Raw genomic sequence first — 18,267 nt, forward strand, 5'->3', positions numbered from 1 at the left:
CTTGTTGACTGTTGACTGGACTGATTTGAGTGAAGATGACAGGTACAGATAGTAGGGAGCACAGGACATGCATTCCCGGAGGACTAGGTATTAAAGAAGGCTGCTAGAAAAGTGCAATCCTCAAGGAAATCCATTCAAAGTCATGAACAAAGCATTGGAGAAAGAGAGCCAGGATGATGAAAAGGCTGTTAACAATGAATGGCTTCTAAGGAAAAAAGGAAAGAGATGGACAAGAGAGGAAATAAGGCAGTTTAATTAGGTAGGAATCTGGGAGTGGGGCGGGATGTAGCAGCTGGATTGAAAAAAGCATGGAGGTAAATTGGAAGGGCCCGGTAGATTCCAGCCATCAACCCCTAGTTCCAGTCTTATTGTACCTTAATCCCCCCCACACACTTTCTCCACAATCCACTGACTCCTTGCCAGGGCTCCCACTGGGCACTCCATTTTCTGTCTCTGGACATTTTCATTTACTATCTCTCCATGCCTGGAATTCTTTCTCTACTCACTTCCATCTCCCACTTTCCTTGGCTGCATTCAAGCCTTAGCTAAAAATCCCTTCTTCTTTAAGACGTCTTTCACATTGCCCTTTAATACTAGAGCATTTTCTCTCTGATTATCTCTAATTCATTCTACATATATTTGGATTATATATAGTAGTTTGTAAATTGTCTCCCACATTTAATTGTGACCTCTTTGAAAGGAGGGATTATTTTTGCCATTCTGTGTATCCCCAGTGCTTAACATGATGCCTGAAATACAGTAGAGGCTTAATAAATGCTTATTTATTTGACTTGAGTACTAAGCCATGATAAATAAAGATGAGTCAGTTATAGGTAGAGATGGCTCAAGAAGCAGCTTCCAATAATTATCTACAGAATGTGCTTGGGTAGAAAGTATTCCTGAAGAGATTTCACCACTTTTCTCTCCAAATAATCTAGAAGGTGCTCAGGAAACACCTGGTTCATACAAAATAAGTGTCACAAGACCAAATCTGACTTAATGTCTCCCTTCTACCTCTTTGCACTGGCATTCATGCTGCAGGATTGCCAGTGTCCGGGTCACTGCTTTAGCTTCAATGGCTCATCTCAGTTCAGGATTCAGGGAGCAACCAGGAATTCCTAGCATTTACTGTCATATTGCCTCATTCTCTCAATCCTGTACAGATTCACTGAAGTCTATCTTTATTTAGTCACTCTTTGCACGCTCTTGCAAATAAACCTCTCCACAATGCATGATTATTCATTCCTCTTTCTATCCTTTCTCAAAAATCTCTAAGTATTCAAGAGAAAAGTTGGCTTTCTTCCATCCTTCTTCCTTCACCATAGCCAGGCCAGTTTCCAACTTTCAAAAGGATCAATATTTGCCCAAAGTTACTTCCTGTAGATTTAAATAAGGGATAGGGACTGGATGGGTGTGAATTCACCTGTCTAAGAAACTCCTGGATGATAAGTGATTTGTACAGGGTCATACAGTCAGAGATGAGATTTGAACTTGGGTCTTGCTAGGCTATCACCCTACCTTTTACAGCAATGGATTTACATAGGTTTGAGAAATAATAGATGGCAGTATGTGCATACATCCTTTCATTTTAGTTCCCACTGTACCTTGAGCTACTACAATCTATGCCCCATAGTTAAAATTCACCCATTGCCTTTCAGATGATAATTAGTCTGCACTGACTGCTAGGGAGCCAGATAGTAGCTTCTACTTTCCAATTCCTGGAGGTAAAGTTCATCCATTGTTCTCTGGGTAGTTTTGCTTGTATCGCCCTCCCAATATCATATACATAGAATGGACCAAACTAAAAAATATTGAATGACTATCAAAGAGCTAAAGAAATAAGAAGCCTCATCAGTGGAATAAGATTTTCTTTTAAGCTTGGTTATATAAATTCTTTTTCATTCTAGCATATTTCATTTTTAGTAAGATAACTGGGACAGGTCAAATCAGATAGACTAATAGTCTTCCATGTTCTGTGACTTCTGCAAATTAAGTGTAATGTTTCTTCGATGCTTCTTTTAGGACATGTTTAGGCAGCATTCCAGTCAAACAAATGTTTTTCTTCATTCAAGGTATAGGCATCTGCCATTATTTCTTCTTCAGAGGAAGAAGTTATTTGACTTTTTCCTACTGATTGTGATAAATTTGTAAAAACTAAAATTCTGACCTACTCGAAACAATTAAGTTTTAGCAAAGTTGCAGGATAGAAAAAATAAAATAAATCCACACGAATCATCAGCATTTCTATATCATCTATATATACTATATATTACTACAAAGCCCAGAAGCAAGAAATACAAAGAGAAAATCCATTTATAATAACTGTAGACAAAATAGAATATGTGGGTATCTACCAAACACAAACCCAGGAAATATATGAAATTATAATTTCAAAACACTTTCCACACAAATAAAGTAAGAACTAAACAACTGGACGAATATCAAGTACTTAAGCTGAACTAATATAATGAAAATGACAATTCTACCTAAATCGGTCTACTTGTTCAGTGCCATACCAATCAAAATGCCAAATTTTGTAGAACCAGAAAAAATAATAACAAAATTAATCTGAAATTTAGAATATCAAGGGAATTAATGGAAAAAAATACAAACCATGGTAGCTTAGCAATACCAGAGCTAAAACTATATTGTAAAGCAGCAGTCATCAAAAACATTTGTTACTAGCCTAAGAAATGGATCAGTGGAATCAGTTAGATACACACAACAATAATCAAGGCCTTATAACAATCTAGTATTTGATAATCCCTCAAACTCCAGCTTCTGGAATAAGAACTCACTATATGAAAAAAAATTGCAGGGAAAACTGAAAAATAATATATCAGAAACTTGGCACAGACCTACATCTCACATCCCATTGAAAAATAACGTCAAAATGTGTATATGATTTAGGCATAAAGGATGATGTCATGAGCAAACTAGGAGAGCAAGGGATAATTTACCTATCAGATCTTTGGAAAAGGAAGGAATTTGTGACCAAAGAACAAAGGAACATTATGAAAGGCAAAAGGAACAACTTTGATTACATCAAATTAAAAAGGATTTGCAGAAACAAAACCAACAGAAACAAAATTAAAAGAGAAACATAAAGCTAGGGGAAATTTTTATACCCAGTGTTTCTGATAAAGGTCTCATTTCTAAAATTATAAAAAATGGTGTCAAATTTATAAGAATACAAATCATTCCCCAATCATAATGTTCTCTCTAAAATATAATGTTCTCTATTGAGGTTTTCTTGGGCTCTCTGGAGGCAGCCTTCCTTTCAATTCAGTAATCACCACAAGTACAGCCAGGTGTTAAAGTCCAAATCCTTTATTATCTCTTTCAAAGTCTTGTCTCCTTTCCTGGATCCTGGTTAGCTTTCTTAGAGACCTATCTCTCTCTTGATTCATAGAGCTTGAGCTCCTGCCCCCAGTCCTTTTTCTTCTCTGCCTCTGCAAACTTCTTGGCCCTCCTGAATGTGCCTTGGTTTCTGTGGGGGAGGCAGAAGGACTACCACCAAGGTCTCTGTTTTCCAGTTCTGATTCTGGTTCAGTTTGTCTGAGCTTATATCCTCTCTAATCAAAGGTGTGAATCTTGTAGAACTATAGTAAGTACTAAGTACATGTACTGAACTACAGAACTGTTAAGCACCATACTAAACAACCATTGTCTCTATCAATTCCACTGACTTAGCACCTTGTTTCAAGTTCTGACCCATAACACCCAATATCTAAATAATCAAAGGATATAAATAGATAATTTTCAGATTAAAAAAAATTAAAGCCAGCTATAGACATATGCAAAAATGCTCTAAATCACTAGTGATTAGAGAAATGCAAATTAGAACAACTCTGAAGTGCCCCCTCATACCTCTCTGGTTGGCCAAGATAATAGGAAAAAATAACGATAAATGTGGAAGAGGATTTAGGAAAATTGGGACACTAATGCATTGTTGGAGGGATTGCAAAATGATACAATTATTCTGGAGAGCATTCCGAAACTATGCCTTAAAGGGCTTTAAACCATGCATACTCTTTGACTCAGCTGTGCTAGGAAATATAAAGAAGGAAAAAGACCCACATGTGCAAAAATGTAGCAGATCTTTTTTGTGATAGCAACAAATTGGAAAAATGAATAGATGCCCACTAATTGAGGAATGGCTGAATAAGTTGTGGTATATGAAGGTACTGGAATATTATTGTTCTATAAGAATGATGAACAAGCTGATTTTAGAAAGATATAGAAAGATTTACATGAACTGATGCTGAGCAAAACAAATATAGGAATATGTTGTATACAATAACAGCAAGAATGCATGATGATCAACTATGAAAGACTTGGTTCTTCTCAGGGGTTCAGTGATCCAAAGTAATTCAATAAACTTTGGACTGAAAATACCATTTATATCTAGAAAAAGAACTATGGAGACTGAATGTAAATCAACACATGCTATTTTCACTTTTATTTTTTTCTCTCCCACAGTTTTTCCCTTCTGTTCTGATTTTTCTTTCTCAACATGATTCGTAAAGCAATGTGCATCATACAAAAATAAATAAGTAAATGAATAGTAGGGGGGAAAAGTCTAAAAGTCTATTGACTGAATTTTGAGACAGAACTTTGTGGATATACTAAGGGGGTACCTTGTACCTCAATTATCTGTTGTCTTTGAAGTATAAGGATGGTTCTTTCTATCTAAAACACTTGTACCAAGCAAAGGGTACTTAAGTAGGCTGGAATCTAAGATGGGATTTTTTCCCTCAGTTGTATCTTCTTTCCTTTACGGAAAGCATTGTCTGATCTCAAAAGGCAAATAACATTTTCCTCCATCATGTAAACAGCAAAGGGGAGGAATATCCACCAAAACATAGGTAGGAGTGCTTAGATTCATGGTAGTGGTTACAAGAGCATTTTAAAAGTAGATAGAAAGCAAAGGCAAGTATCACCATCAGAGAGAGATTGGCATGTTCAGTCATTTAACCTGATGATGTCAGTGCAAAGACAAAACAACATAGCCAATTAGCAGCCTTGCATTCCAATGAGCTCTGGCCTCTCAGCTGACTATACTAGGAGACGTACATTAGGTTATTGAATTAGGTTCCAATCATCTCTAATGCAGGCTATGATCTTTATAGTTATTGTCTCTATGTTGGAATAAAAAGACCTTATCTATGTCTGATTCATGTTTGTACAATGGGTGCTTTTATAACTTTCCTTCTTTCTTAATGGAAACCCTCAACTGGAGCCAAAATAAATGTTACTCTAATTGTTAACTTTCTCCTGGCAGCTGTGAAGGCCCAATAAATAGGAGATTTGGAGATACATCTCTCCCTTTCAAGAAGTCAGGCTTCTCCCAGAGCTGAACTTGTGGCAAATCTCAGTGGAAAGTAAAGGACAGGAATGGCACCATGGCCTCAGCTCAGTGGTTTCTGACTAACTGCTGCACTACACAAGCACATCACTGAACCTCTACTCAAAGAGAGCCTTCTGATTTGAGATCATGTGAGATCATGTGAGATCCCACCATTCCATTAATGGAGTTATTGGATTCTCTTTCTTTTATCATGATACATCTCTCAAAAGCACATTTACTGCAACCACTCCTTTTGTCACAATATCCAGTCAGCTTCAACCACTTCCTCAGTGTCCTGGACTCTGAATACAATTTCTGTAAAAACTGAGGGTAGGACAATGGCCCTGCTTTCAAACGGTTTTACTGTGAATAGAGATGGGAAGAAAACACTTCCTCTGCAAAGAGGAAACCTGGATCTGTTTTCCCCGACTTGGCTCAACAGTGTTCCAAATGTATATCATTTAAGGCTATCTCAGCCACATTGTTAAGCACTAATAACTCTAATTAGATGTAAAGTCCTATTTAGGCCAATAAACACTGTATAATAATTAACTTTCAAAATAAATGTGTTGAGGTGGGAGGGGAAAGAGGAGCATGGAATAACTATCAAGAAAGTTCTCGCTCTCCGTTCTCTGTTATCTCCCTACTCTTATCACATTTCTTCTCCAAAGCTCTACTCCATATTCTCCCCAGCCCAATAGAATCATTTTACTATTTTCTTCCCCTTTTGCTGTGCCAAAACCCTCTGGAAACCAATGGTAATCTAAGACTAAGGGGGGAAAAGGGAAAAGGGAAGAGAAACTTCCAAATTCATATATCTATGAATCGTTTTTGTTTTAATAGATTTAAGATATTCCTGAGCATTAAAATAGATATTTTTCAGTTTTATTATTTAAAATATTTATAGTTCTCAATTAGGAAAGTAATATGCAATTTGATTGCATTTATTATAGATTTAATTCTTTCCTGTCAGTGAACTTATTTCTCAGTTTATAAAATGAATAGGAAAAGTTATATGGTTGTTTGTCTTCCAATTTCCTCTTACTTTTTGTATGGTGCTTAATATTAAGCTTCTGGGGAAAATATCTACTAAAATATCTATTAACCTGCTCACACAAAATCCCTACCAGATGAAGAAGATCAAGGATAGTTGACCTTTACTTACCTGTAACATATGTGTGGTTCTGGACCATACCGAATGGCACTTAGTAAGAACCTAACAGCTGAAAGATATTTTTCTCATGTAGAAAAGTAACCCTGGGGATTGCCTTGAAGGACTATGAGGTGATGAAGGATATGGAAAAGAATCACAACTTGGAGAATGTCACCATAGATTACACACAAACCCTCCTGTCTCAACGAGGACAAATTAGAAGTGGCTATAAAAAGCAAGGCCGTGATTTCCACAGGAGAATCCAGAAAGGTCTTTTTAGTTTCAGTACTAGATAGTTACTGAGCATAGTTACTGATCCAAATTTAACCATAACTTCTCTGATTTACTGATGCCATTTCTCTCACTTCTCATTTCCACTATTGGCCCTCAGCATTCTGCTTGTATTTTTGCTCAACCTATCTTCTCACTACACCAGCTCTCTGGTATCGTTATTCTAGAATCAGCAAATCATAGGATATTAGATTTCATATTATCATAGAATCGTCAGTGAACTAGACTACAAAAGCCACTTAAACCCACCCCCTCATTTTATAGATTTAGAAACTGAGACTTGAAGAGCTTAGGAATCTTGTCCAAAAGCACTCAAATAGCTAAGACTAAAGCTCAGATTTTCTGACTTCAAATTAAGGAATCTTTCCATTATCCATCCATCAAATCAATTAAATAGTCTCTTCTCCAGCATTTTATGATTGAAAGTAATTTGGGAGAGCTAGGTGGTGCAATAGATAGATCATGGGCCTTGGAATCAGGTGGCCCTGAGTTCAAATCCTGCCTCAGACAAATACTAGCTATATGACCCTAAGCAAATTATTTAAACTTAATTCCCCTTCCCCCTCCCCCCCAAAAAAAACAAAAAACCAAACAACCTCAGCCTCAGTGTGAACATTTCGCAATCCCATAGGAAGTTTCACTCCTATCTCACTTTAAGGCCATAGAGGAAAGCCTTAAAATCTATAAGTCTCATTTTTTCAGCAGTAAAATTAAGATGTTGGATTAGAAGGTCTGTAAAATGCTTGGCAGCTAAGTATATAGGGCATTGGTGATAGATTTCAGCTTATGAGAAGATCTCTGTGCCCAGAAAAGTAGACCTTCTTTTGTCGTCTCCAGGATGTGACTATTTCAGTGTTTTTTTTTTTTTTAATCTATATAAAAAAAGAAGCACTTGGATAAAGTGCATCCCTATCCTGCCAATCAATTCTTCTTGGGAAAATTTTCTAAGCAAACCAGACTGGTTTGATTGCTCTTACAAATTATGTCTAGTTACAGAATTATTGACTTTGAATTATTGGCAGTTTCTGTAACATGGAATATTACAATATGAACTTTCAAGCTTAATTTGAGTAGACAGAGGATGTCATATTTAAAAAGCAAACTTGATTTGGAATTGGGGGTTAGAAGTAGTTGTATGACCCTAAACAAAGTTTACAGAGTTTCATTTTCATGGAATCAGAAAGTCAAAAAAATTTTAAAAAAAGTAATTAGAATGTAGGCTCTCAAGCTGACAATTAGCATATTCATTCACAGGTTCAAATAATAATTTTTATAACTACTAAATGGTGGTATAAGAACTGTTAGATTTCCTATATAAGTTCTTTTTCAATTTCTTTCTTTGAAATGCCAGGGGATTTTCTTCCAAAGCTAGCTGAGCTTTGAATGAATGGTCTTCTTCTGACTTCTGTACAGCTTGGATAATAGATTTATAGGCCTTGGCCCTAAAGCCATCTAATCTATCCCATACCTGAGACATATATAACATCCTGATAGGTGGTCATCCAGGCTTTACTTGGAATTTCCCAGTGATAGGAAGCCTGCTCCTTCCCAAAGTATCCACTTTTGGATAATCAATAAAATTAAAGTTTTCCTTATAATTAGTAGTACTATGTTAGAGATCTCACTCCATGTTGACATCAACACATAAATTACACATTTAGTGTTTGGTGCCAAATCCACCTAAACATCCTTTTATCTATCTAATCCATAGCAAATATCTTGTTGAATTTCTGGAATACTATTATTTTAAATACATAGGATCATAGATACACAACAGAAATGAACATTAGAGGTCTTTTAATCTAACTTCCTCATTTTACAAATGAAACCAAGATATAAAGTGGTTAAGCTTTTAGGGCTGGAATTGAAGGTTTTTTTTTTTTTTTTTTTTTTTTTTTACTTAAGAGTCACTGTATCATAATATTTCCTAATATACCATATTTTTATTAATTCATGCAAACATTGCCTTTACCTACTAGTCTAATGACTTCCAAAAAGGGAAATGAACTTAGTCTAGCATAACTGTTCTTGATGAACATGAAAGTTTATAATAATTAGAATTTCCCTTTCTAAGTATGCACAAATTATTCCTTTAGTAATACATTCTAAAAATTTTTTTTGCCAGGAATCAGAATAAAACCAGAACAAATTACCATTTTCCCCTTTCAAAAACAAATATTTGCCCATTTCCCATCCTAAAGCACTTCTATTCTCCATAATTTTTTTAGTGATTACCAACAATTGGTCTTAGTGCTCTGGAACAAATTTCATTCACAACCAGTGATACAGATTTATTGGGGACAGCCTTATGCTCCTTTACTATTCCCTTACTTATCCTGTCTTTCAATTTAAATTTCTTTATGGAAAAATAATACATTCTTCAGACAGTTTTTGAAAATTTCAAAGGAGATAATATAAATAACAAATAAGTTAATATTTAGGTGATACTGTTAACTTACAAAGTACCTGTCTGTAACCTCTTTATACCTGAATCCTGGAGTTATTTATAATACAAATCTCATTTTCAAAGAGAAGAAATGTGATGTACTTGATAGAATACTTCCCTGCAAGTTAGAAAGATCTAGATTGAGGCCCATCTCTCATCTAGAATGACTGGGTCACTTTGGGAAAGATACTTAAGCTGTCTGGCAACTATTTGGTCCTAAACATTACAGAGGACTTGTTGACATGCATTAAGACAAGAAGTTCTTCAAACAGTTCTTCTACAGATGAAAGCAACAAAAATCCCAGGTCCTAACACAGTAGCTGGCACATAGGTTCTAAAAATGTGTTGAATATGGACTGAATAAATAAATAACAAACGTTATCTTTCTCCTTTTATAATATATCAAATCTTAGTTTCCAAGGCTTGGAACCCCCAACAAAAATTGGGGAATGAACTCAGTCTTAGTGGATAGAATCATATACAGCATTTTAAACCTGAATTTGTTCCATTTATACTATTGACAATGAAACAATTATTTTAGTACTTTCCATTCTTGGAAAACATTTTTCCTGAGTTAAAAAATGTTGTTACCCTCCAGGAAGGGGATTACAATTTGATCATAAAGACAATACAGAAGTTTTTAATTAGATTTTGGAATACATCTGGGGCTTTGGGAACTTTTAAAAAAAATTGTCATGGATTTGGAAATTTATCTAATATCTACTCTTAGGAACTGTAACCCTTCTATGTCATTTGGACATATCAGTGCTTCCTCGATGATTTACATTTTAATATTCCTTGGATATTGTATCCCAATACAAATAGGGCTGGAATATTTGCTATGTTTGTGTATATTTTGCTGCATCTGTTATATATGTCCGTGTTCAGGAACTCTGCTTGGACAATGGAATAGACTCAATTGACATCAGACACATGGTATTTGGGTTGAATCTGACAGCTCATCCTCAGTTTCCTTTTCTGAAAATCTTTTTACTAGCATCAATAAAAAGATAAAAACATTATCTTGGACCCACATAGACACTCCGAGAATGAATTTTCAATTACATGGCCAAGAAATCAGTGAACAGAAGCACACCTACACCCACAAAGAACACAAGAGCAAAACTAGGAGCCCTCGACTATCCTGATCAGGCTACTAAGCCATTCCTTTGAGCTTCAACTAGATTTTGTCCTTATAATCTCCCCCAATATATGTGTATTTTTGAACAATCTGATACTTGAAGCATAAAGTGTTTGTGCATATATATATATATATACATAAATGGATATGAATATTGATAAGGTTATATAACATATACAGAGAGAGTATACTGAATGTGTATATATGTATACATATAGAGAGAGAGTGTACTGAATAAGAATAAGCTAAATTCTCTCTCTCATTCCTATCTCTTCCTGTCCTCCTCTTAAAAAAAAACATATAAATTTATATAGATATAGATAGATAGGTAGATAGATATTCTATCTTTCTGTGCTTCTAGCATAAGATTGTTTGAAAAATATATCAGCAATGTTCTTTAGAGCTACCCATTCTAAAATACTCTTCCTACTACAGCCAGCATTGGGCAGAAAATCCTAGTGTTCCATCCAGATGTGTTCCTCTTACCTCACACCTACCACTTTGTGCTAGCATGATCATGTGACAGATCCTAGACTAGCAGGCCAGATCTTTTGACTCCTAGTTCGCTGCTGACCTACACTAAGCTGCATCTCATTATGTGTGAGTGCTGCTATTTAACTTCTCTCTTGCTCTGCTAATAAGCAGGCCAAAAAGTAGCATGAAAACATTTTCTCTTTAAGTTTCACTTACGGATGATAGGAGAAAAACATCTATCTATGCCATAGGCTCATTTAGGCAAGCAAAGCGGCCAAACTAAATATGTGACTGTTTTATGGAGTATTATTATTTTTAATTTAAGGAAAAAGTCAAAGAGGACAGAATTCCCTCTGGGAAAGAAGACAATTGAAAAAAAAAAGTACTTCTCAACTTCCTTCCTATTTTTTTTCTACTATAACAATAAATAAGCAAAATAAAAACCAAAATACACAGATACCCATCTCAAAAAAACAATTTGGCAGTGGGGTTTTCACTATGATATGACTTGGGACATGTATCACCATCAGCATAGCCTTTCTGGGGCTCTCTGTCAGCCAGATGCTTTCAGAAGAAAGGCTGTTCTCCCCTGACAGCCCCTATGCACAGAAGGCTTCCTCAACTGCTGATTCAGCAAAGAAAAGGCAGGGGAAACAATGGCCAAGTTTGCAGCAAAGATGGTCTGCTCAGAAGAGAGCTGAAAAGTTATTAAGCAACAGCTCTGATTTCCCTTTCTTTTCCTGGGAAACCTGGCCCCAGATGCCTCTTCCCTTTAAAAAGAACATTTATGTCATTGTAGAATGACCACTGAATATTCATTTCTTAGTAGAAGAAAAGCAAGTCATGAAAAGATCCAGACCTGGAATGGGATTATGTATTCACCAGCAGTTTTCAGAATCAAGCACTTATATTACTAAAAACGCTTTGATTTGAGCCACTTATTTGGCAAGAGAGAAAAACCGCATGTACACATCTTAAAGTATTTTGTCATTTGGATGATTCACAGCTATCAAGACGAACAGACTTGAAAACACACATCGATAGAAAGGAATGAATCAAAGAATGATAGAATTTTTAGCAGAATGAAATAATTGACATGAGACAACTTGAGGTATGCGAAAGGTCAGAAAAGGTTTTATCTGACACTCCATGGTATTACTTCAAGTTAAAAATTTGAGGGTCAAGTCTGCATTTCTTTTCTTTACAATATCACAGAAGAGTGATAGGCACATCACAGTTACATCAAGAATCCCCAAACTTCTTTTGAAAATGAAAGCTTTCATTTTCCTGAAGGCTTGAGCTCACTGGAGTGAAGGGTGATGTGGGGATTGCTGATAGAGAAGTCTCTAAAGAGAAGGCGTGGAGCGAGGAGAGGGTCTGAGTTCTTTGGCATTCCCTATTCAACTCCCCATGAGAAATCCTCCACGTGGCCGAAAAAAGAAGGAAAGCATAGAAATATTCGTGTATGTACAGATCACAGCTGTACAACAATTCAGTAGCACAGTGATTTCAGTCCTGGTCTTGAAAAAACTAAGACTTGGGGCAGCTAGGTGGCGCAGTGGATAGAGCACCAGCCTTGAATTCAGGAGGAGCCGAGTTCCAATCTGGTCTCAGACACTTAACATTTCCTAGCTGTGTGACCCTGGGCAAGTCACTTAACCCCCGCCTCAGAAAAAGGAAAAAAAAAAAAAACTAAACTTGAATTCCAATTCAGCTTATACAGTTCTTAGATCATGGACATATAATTTAATTTCTGTTTGATTTAATTGTGAAAATCATTTAGTATAGTTCCTGACATATAGGAGGTATTATATAAATGGTAGTTACTATTCATTATCATATCATATATAATCATTATTTATATTATTTATATATGTAAATATATAATATATATTGAGGGTTCCAGGCCTATATTTCATATATATATATATATATATATATATATATATATATATATATATATATATGAAATATAGGCCTGGAACCCTCAATATATATTATATATTTACATATATAAATAAATAAGTAAGGCTTCATTATATATATAATTTTATCAACTAGGTAAGGCTTCATTTGTTTCCCTTGGGTACATAATAATTCAGTGTACTATAATTCAATAGGCATTAATACATATCTACCAATGCAATTATAAATGTTTAGCCTGGAGAAAAGAAGATTTAGAGGGGGGGGTCTGATAGATTTTTTCAAATATTTGAAGGGCTAACATGGAAAAGATGAATTAAATTTGATTCTGCTTGATCTCAGAGAACTGGGAACTTGTGAAATTTGGAAAGAGGAAGACTTGAGTTGATTGAAACAAAGACTCTATCACTATCATAACCATATAAAAGTGAAAAAAGATGCTTTGACAGATAGTGGGACCTCCCTCCCTAGAATGTCTTCATGCCAAGGTTGAGTGACTATTTATAAGGTAAGTTGTAGAAAGGATTCTTTTTCAAATAGGAATTAAACTATATTAATTTAAAAGTGAAAATTATGTAATTTTTCTTATAAGACATGGGATAAACAAAAAGACAAAGTATTTTCTTGATATATATATATAGGCTACATTTTTGTGAGGGTCAGAGGAAGAAATATGTGATGTACTATTTGCTTTAAAAAAAAAAAACAACCAAAAAAACCTCTTTTCAAAAATGCAAGCCAGCCACTTATTTATAAATTATGGATTTAGAGAGTTGCCCAGGGTACCAAGAGATTAAGTTCAGTCACTTAGTTTGTGCCACTATTGAGATTTGAACCTAGATTTTCTTCCTTCTTTCCTTCTTTCCTTCTTTCCTTCCTTCCTCCCTCCTTCCCTCCCTCCCTCCCTCCCTCCCTCCATTCCTCCCTCCATTCCTCCCTCCCTCCCTCCCTCCCTCCCTCCCTCCCTCCCTCCCTCCCTCCCTCCCTCCCTCTCTTCCTTCCTTCCTTCCTTCCTTCCTTCCTTCCTTCCTTCCTTCCTTCCTTCCTTCCTTCCTTCCTTCCTTCCTTCCTTCCTTCCTTCCTTCCTTCCTTCCTTCCTTCCTTCCTTCTTTCCTTCCTTCCTTCCCTTCCTTTCCTTCCTGAACTTAGGCTGAACTCAGGTTTTCTTCACTCATTAGCTCACGTTCCATCTATTCTGATATCTAGCATAATAGTATCGACTCAGGCCATAATCAAAATCAACCAGTAAGTCTTTCTGTATCAGCAAACCAGTGAAAAGAATTTACAATGGATTTAAAACTTCAGTCTAAGTTGTTAGTAAGAGGATAAATTGAGAAGTCGTATGAAAAGTTTGAAAGAATGATATTGGGCGTGGAATCAGAAAACCTGGGTTCACATCCTGGTTCTGACACATGCAATCTATATAACTTCCGATAATTCCAGGTCTCATTTTTCTCAGCTATAAAATAAGGAGATTGCACTGCATGACCTCTAAAATCCTAAGTCCTTGGAGTTATGAGCCTATGAACATGAGCCTATTTCTTTTAGAAATAAAACAGTCTAGTCTAATACATTATCAAGTTATATAAGCAACTACTCACTCAAAAGTTTCTGGTCTCACATCTGCTTTTAACTCTTCCTACCTATCAGGTGCTGCCTTGGGATCTGCTATACCTGCCAGTTGTAGGTTAAATACATCAGTCTCTTGGGATCCACTAGAAAAGCTACTTTTTCTTTTTTCTTTTTTTAATTTACATTTAAATTTAGGACAAATAAGACATGTTTAACCATTCTAATCCAAAGGAATTTTCATTTAGGGATACCTGCATTTCACATATTTCTTATGGAGGTAATATGTCCTAACAGATGGAGGGCTAGATCTAGAATGAAGACTAGTTCAGTATGAACCCAATTGAATGAATCACTTAACATCATCTGCAAGATCAGGATAATAATAGCATCTCCCCCCAGGGTTGTTGTGAAGACTATACATCTCTTGATATATATAAAGTACTTTACTTTGAAAATCACGAAGTTCGACAAAAAAGTTCTTTGTTATTCTTACATTCAGGACAGGGAGATGTGATTTGAGAGAGAGAGAGAGAGAGAGAGAGAGAGAGAGAGAGAGAGAGAGAGAGAGAGAGAGAGAGAGAAGACAGAGAGACAGAGAGCTTGAAACAAACTTAACAGAGAAGTATGAAAACTAAGATCAGTTGATAAGATAGAGATGTTCTCACATTTCAATTTGTGGTCAATCTATAACTTGATTCCATTCTCATAATGGTAGAAATGATCACTGAAAAAGCATACTTTTAACTCACCATGCAAAGTCTAGTTACAAGCATTTCTATTTGCATTAATGACAGTTAGGTTCGTAGGATCATGGGATTCTGAATGAGAAGAGACCTTAGAGATTTTCTACTTGGAGAGTTTTATGTTAAATGAATGTTATCAATTTTGATCTTTTTATACTTTTGGGATTTGAATGACTATGATTAAAAGGAAACTAGAGAATGTAGAAAAACTAACAAAGACTAAAACAGTATTTACAATATGTCTAGTCTTTTAGAAGGCACAAAAGCATGTCATATGAGTAACTTTGCTATAATAATTGCCTTTTTAATTGAATGATAAGTTTTGAGGCAGTTTTACTCTAGTTAGAATTCACTACATAAGGTAGACAGCTCATGCAAAGCCTTTACTCAGTGCCATCTGTTTGGAAAAATTCTTTGCATTCTTGGGAAAACAGACAGGCATCATTTGCCCTGACTATGTTTTGTCAGGGTTTTCAAATCTCCTTTGGGAAATTCAGTGAAAACATACTTGGTCACTAGTGTTTGAATGGGAAATTTTAATAATGAAATTCATTGTCCTCATCCAACACAGCATATACTCTCTACTTCTTTAATGAATACTAAATCACCTAGTGAATAAAGGGCTAGAAGGTTTCCCTTAGGAGAGAAATGATTAATGACGAGTAGAAATACAAAATAGCAAAGTCACATATGTTAGGATTTGATACCAAAAAAAGTCTACAGCTAAGAACAGTCCCTTTCCCTTTGAACATGTGTTGTCTATAGTTCTCTTTATAGAAATGAAATAAGGAATAATGAAAAGAATGCTGAATGAGTAGTCAGGATGCTGGGGATTTAATCATAGCTCTATCACTCACTAGCTGGATAACCTCAAATTTTTTCTTTCTAAGTTTCAGTGCCAAAATATATTTTAAAGTACTTGGTAGGATTGCTAACCACTATCCTGGACCTATTCAAGAAGAAGGATTGAACCCTGGACAAATCCCATAATCACCCTGGCAATTGTGTACTCCTCTTCACTACTAAGAGGGGATGATGGAGATGAGTTAAGCCCTTTATGATCTTCATGAAGTAAGAAACCTATCTGAAAACTTCCCATCCTTTCACATGTTTTAATAATATAAGGAATATACTTAACTGTATATTTGCCCCATCAGAATACCTCTGAGCCTCCATCTAATAAAAACAAACAAACAAAAAACCCAACAACAACAACAACAATAACAACAAAATGTCTATACCCTGAATCTGATGTATTTCAGTTAGCTCAGGTCATTTGAAATAATGACACCTCTGCCCTAGAATGCTATGATATTATATACAAAGTTTATTTTGTATAGACTCAAAGGAATAAACACTATATAATAGGCCTTGCATCACAGATCTACATAGCCTGAGATTATCCTAAAGCAAATAAAAAGAGATGAAATAAATTAAGCCAAAGCTCATCTTCTACATTTCACCTTGCATTAGCCTTGCTGTCAGCTTGTGAAAGTCCAGTTATATAAAAATTCTAATATTTTAACATTTAGTGAGATATACAAAAATATAAAATAAAGATCAAGAGCAGAATTTATTATGCAAAAAAGCAGAACTAGTAATCACAATGTTAAAGTTAAAGCTAAAATAGATTTAATTAAAAGAGCAAAATAGGGAAACTATATTATGTCAGCCATATTATTCAATATTGTTTTAGAACATTTAAAATAACTAAATAGTATAAAATACCCGAGAGTTTTTGCCAACACAGATACAGCAACTTTGTAAATATAAGCATAAAACATAAAACACTTTTAATAACTAAAGCTAATAAAATAAAACACAATTTTATTTATTTATGTAATGGTATCCCATTAAGCTACTAAAAATTATCTTACTGAAATAGAAAAAAATAATAACAAAGTTCATTTGGAAGAACAAAAAATTATTAATTTCAAAGAAATAGGAAAAAAAAGATGTAAAGGAAGCACATTTAGTAGTATCAAATCTTAACCCATATTATAAGGTGAGAGCACTACTGAAGTATAAAATGGATAATTTTGATTATTTAAATTAAAATTTTCTTGTATAAACAAAATCTTTGCAGCCAATAACAGAAGGAATGCAGAAAATTGGGGAGAAAATGTTCATAATAATGTCTCAGACAGAATGTGATTGGATTGGAATATTGCTGTGGTATTAGAAATGATGAGCTGGTAAATTTAGAAAAACATGGAAAGCCTCAGATCTATGAAGAAAGATGCTATCCATCCTCAGAAAAAGAGATGACTAGTGGAAATAAGCATAGTCCAGTAATACATAAGTGGGTATTTATGTGTTTTTTATAGATATATATACATGTGTGTGTATATATATATATATATATACAAACATTTATATGCATATTCATAAACATATTCATTCACATACATACATTCTCTAGCATATGTGCATATTCATATACATATGTATATTATGTGTGTATCTGAACTTACTTTTAACTTTCTATGGGAGAGAGAAAGTAATAAGTGTACAGTAGAGAACAAAAGAAACCCTACAAAGCTAAACATGTTTGAAAACAATGTGTGACATTTATTATGTAGATTTTTCTTGAAAAGGAAATTTATTGCTTTATTTTGAATCCTCTCATGTTCTACCGTGCATGTGGCAATGGGCTGTTTTTCTTTCCTAATTTTATATTTCACTTTAAAATAAAATTTAAAAATTAAAAAAAATGAGTGAAAAATATTCATGACCAATGAGAATAGACTCTAGTTTAGCTAAACAACAATTTTGCAATCCAAGGATTATGCTTATGGGAAGATAAGAAGTCCAAAATCCTTATGTCCCCTTGATGTTAACAAGGTGCTCTTCTTGCAAAGAGAAGGGAGTTGACCTATCATGTGGATGAGGATGTTTTCTTCCTCTACCCCACTCCCAGAGCACCCAGGGGTGCTCTCTCCACTCTTCCAATTACTCAGTCCCAAACTAGTGATGTTTTATATCTGGTTCACAAAGCACACTTACCTCAAACTGTGCTCTCTTCTCTCTGATACTGACACCACTATAATGCAGGACCTCATCATTTCATGCTTGGATTATTGCAATAGCTTGCTCAAGTGTCCCTCTTCTCTACCCCATCTTCCATTCAATTATTAAAATGATTTTCCTAAAGCTCAAGTTGGATCATGTCAT

At 35.1% G+C, this 18,267-nt stretch overlaps 1 protein-coding gene across 4 annotated transcripts in view; it reads right to left on the minus strand.

Annotated features, from left to right (window-relative positions):
• MACROD2 (mono-ADP ribosylhydrolase 2) overlaps positions 1–18,267 on the minus strand; it is a 2,172,380-nt gene that overhangs the window by 765,733 nt on the left and 1,388,380 nt on the right. The gene's annotated exons all lie outside the window — the stretch shown is intronic.

This window comes from Sminthopsis crassicaudata, chromosome 2, assembly GCF_048593235.1.
Source record: "Sminthopsis crassicaudata isolate SCR6 chromosome 2, ASM4859323v1, whole genome shotgun sequence".
NCBI lineage: Eukaryota > Metazoa > Chordata > Mammalia > Dasyuromorphia > Dasyuridae > Sminthopsis > Sminthopsis crassicaudata.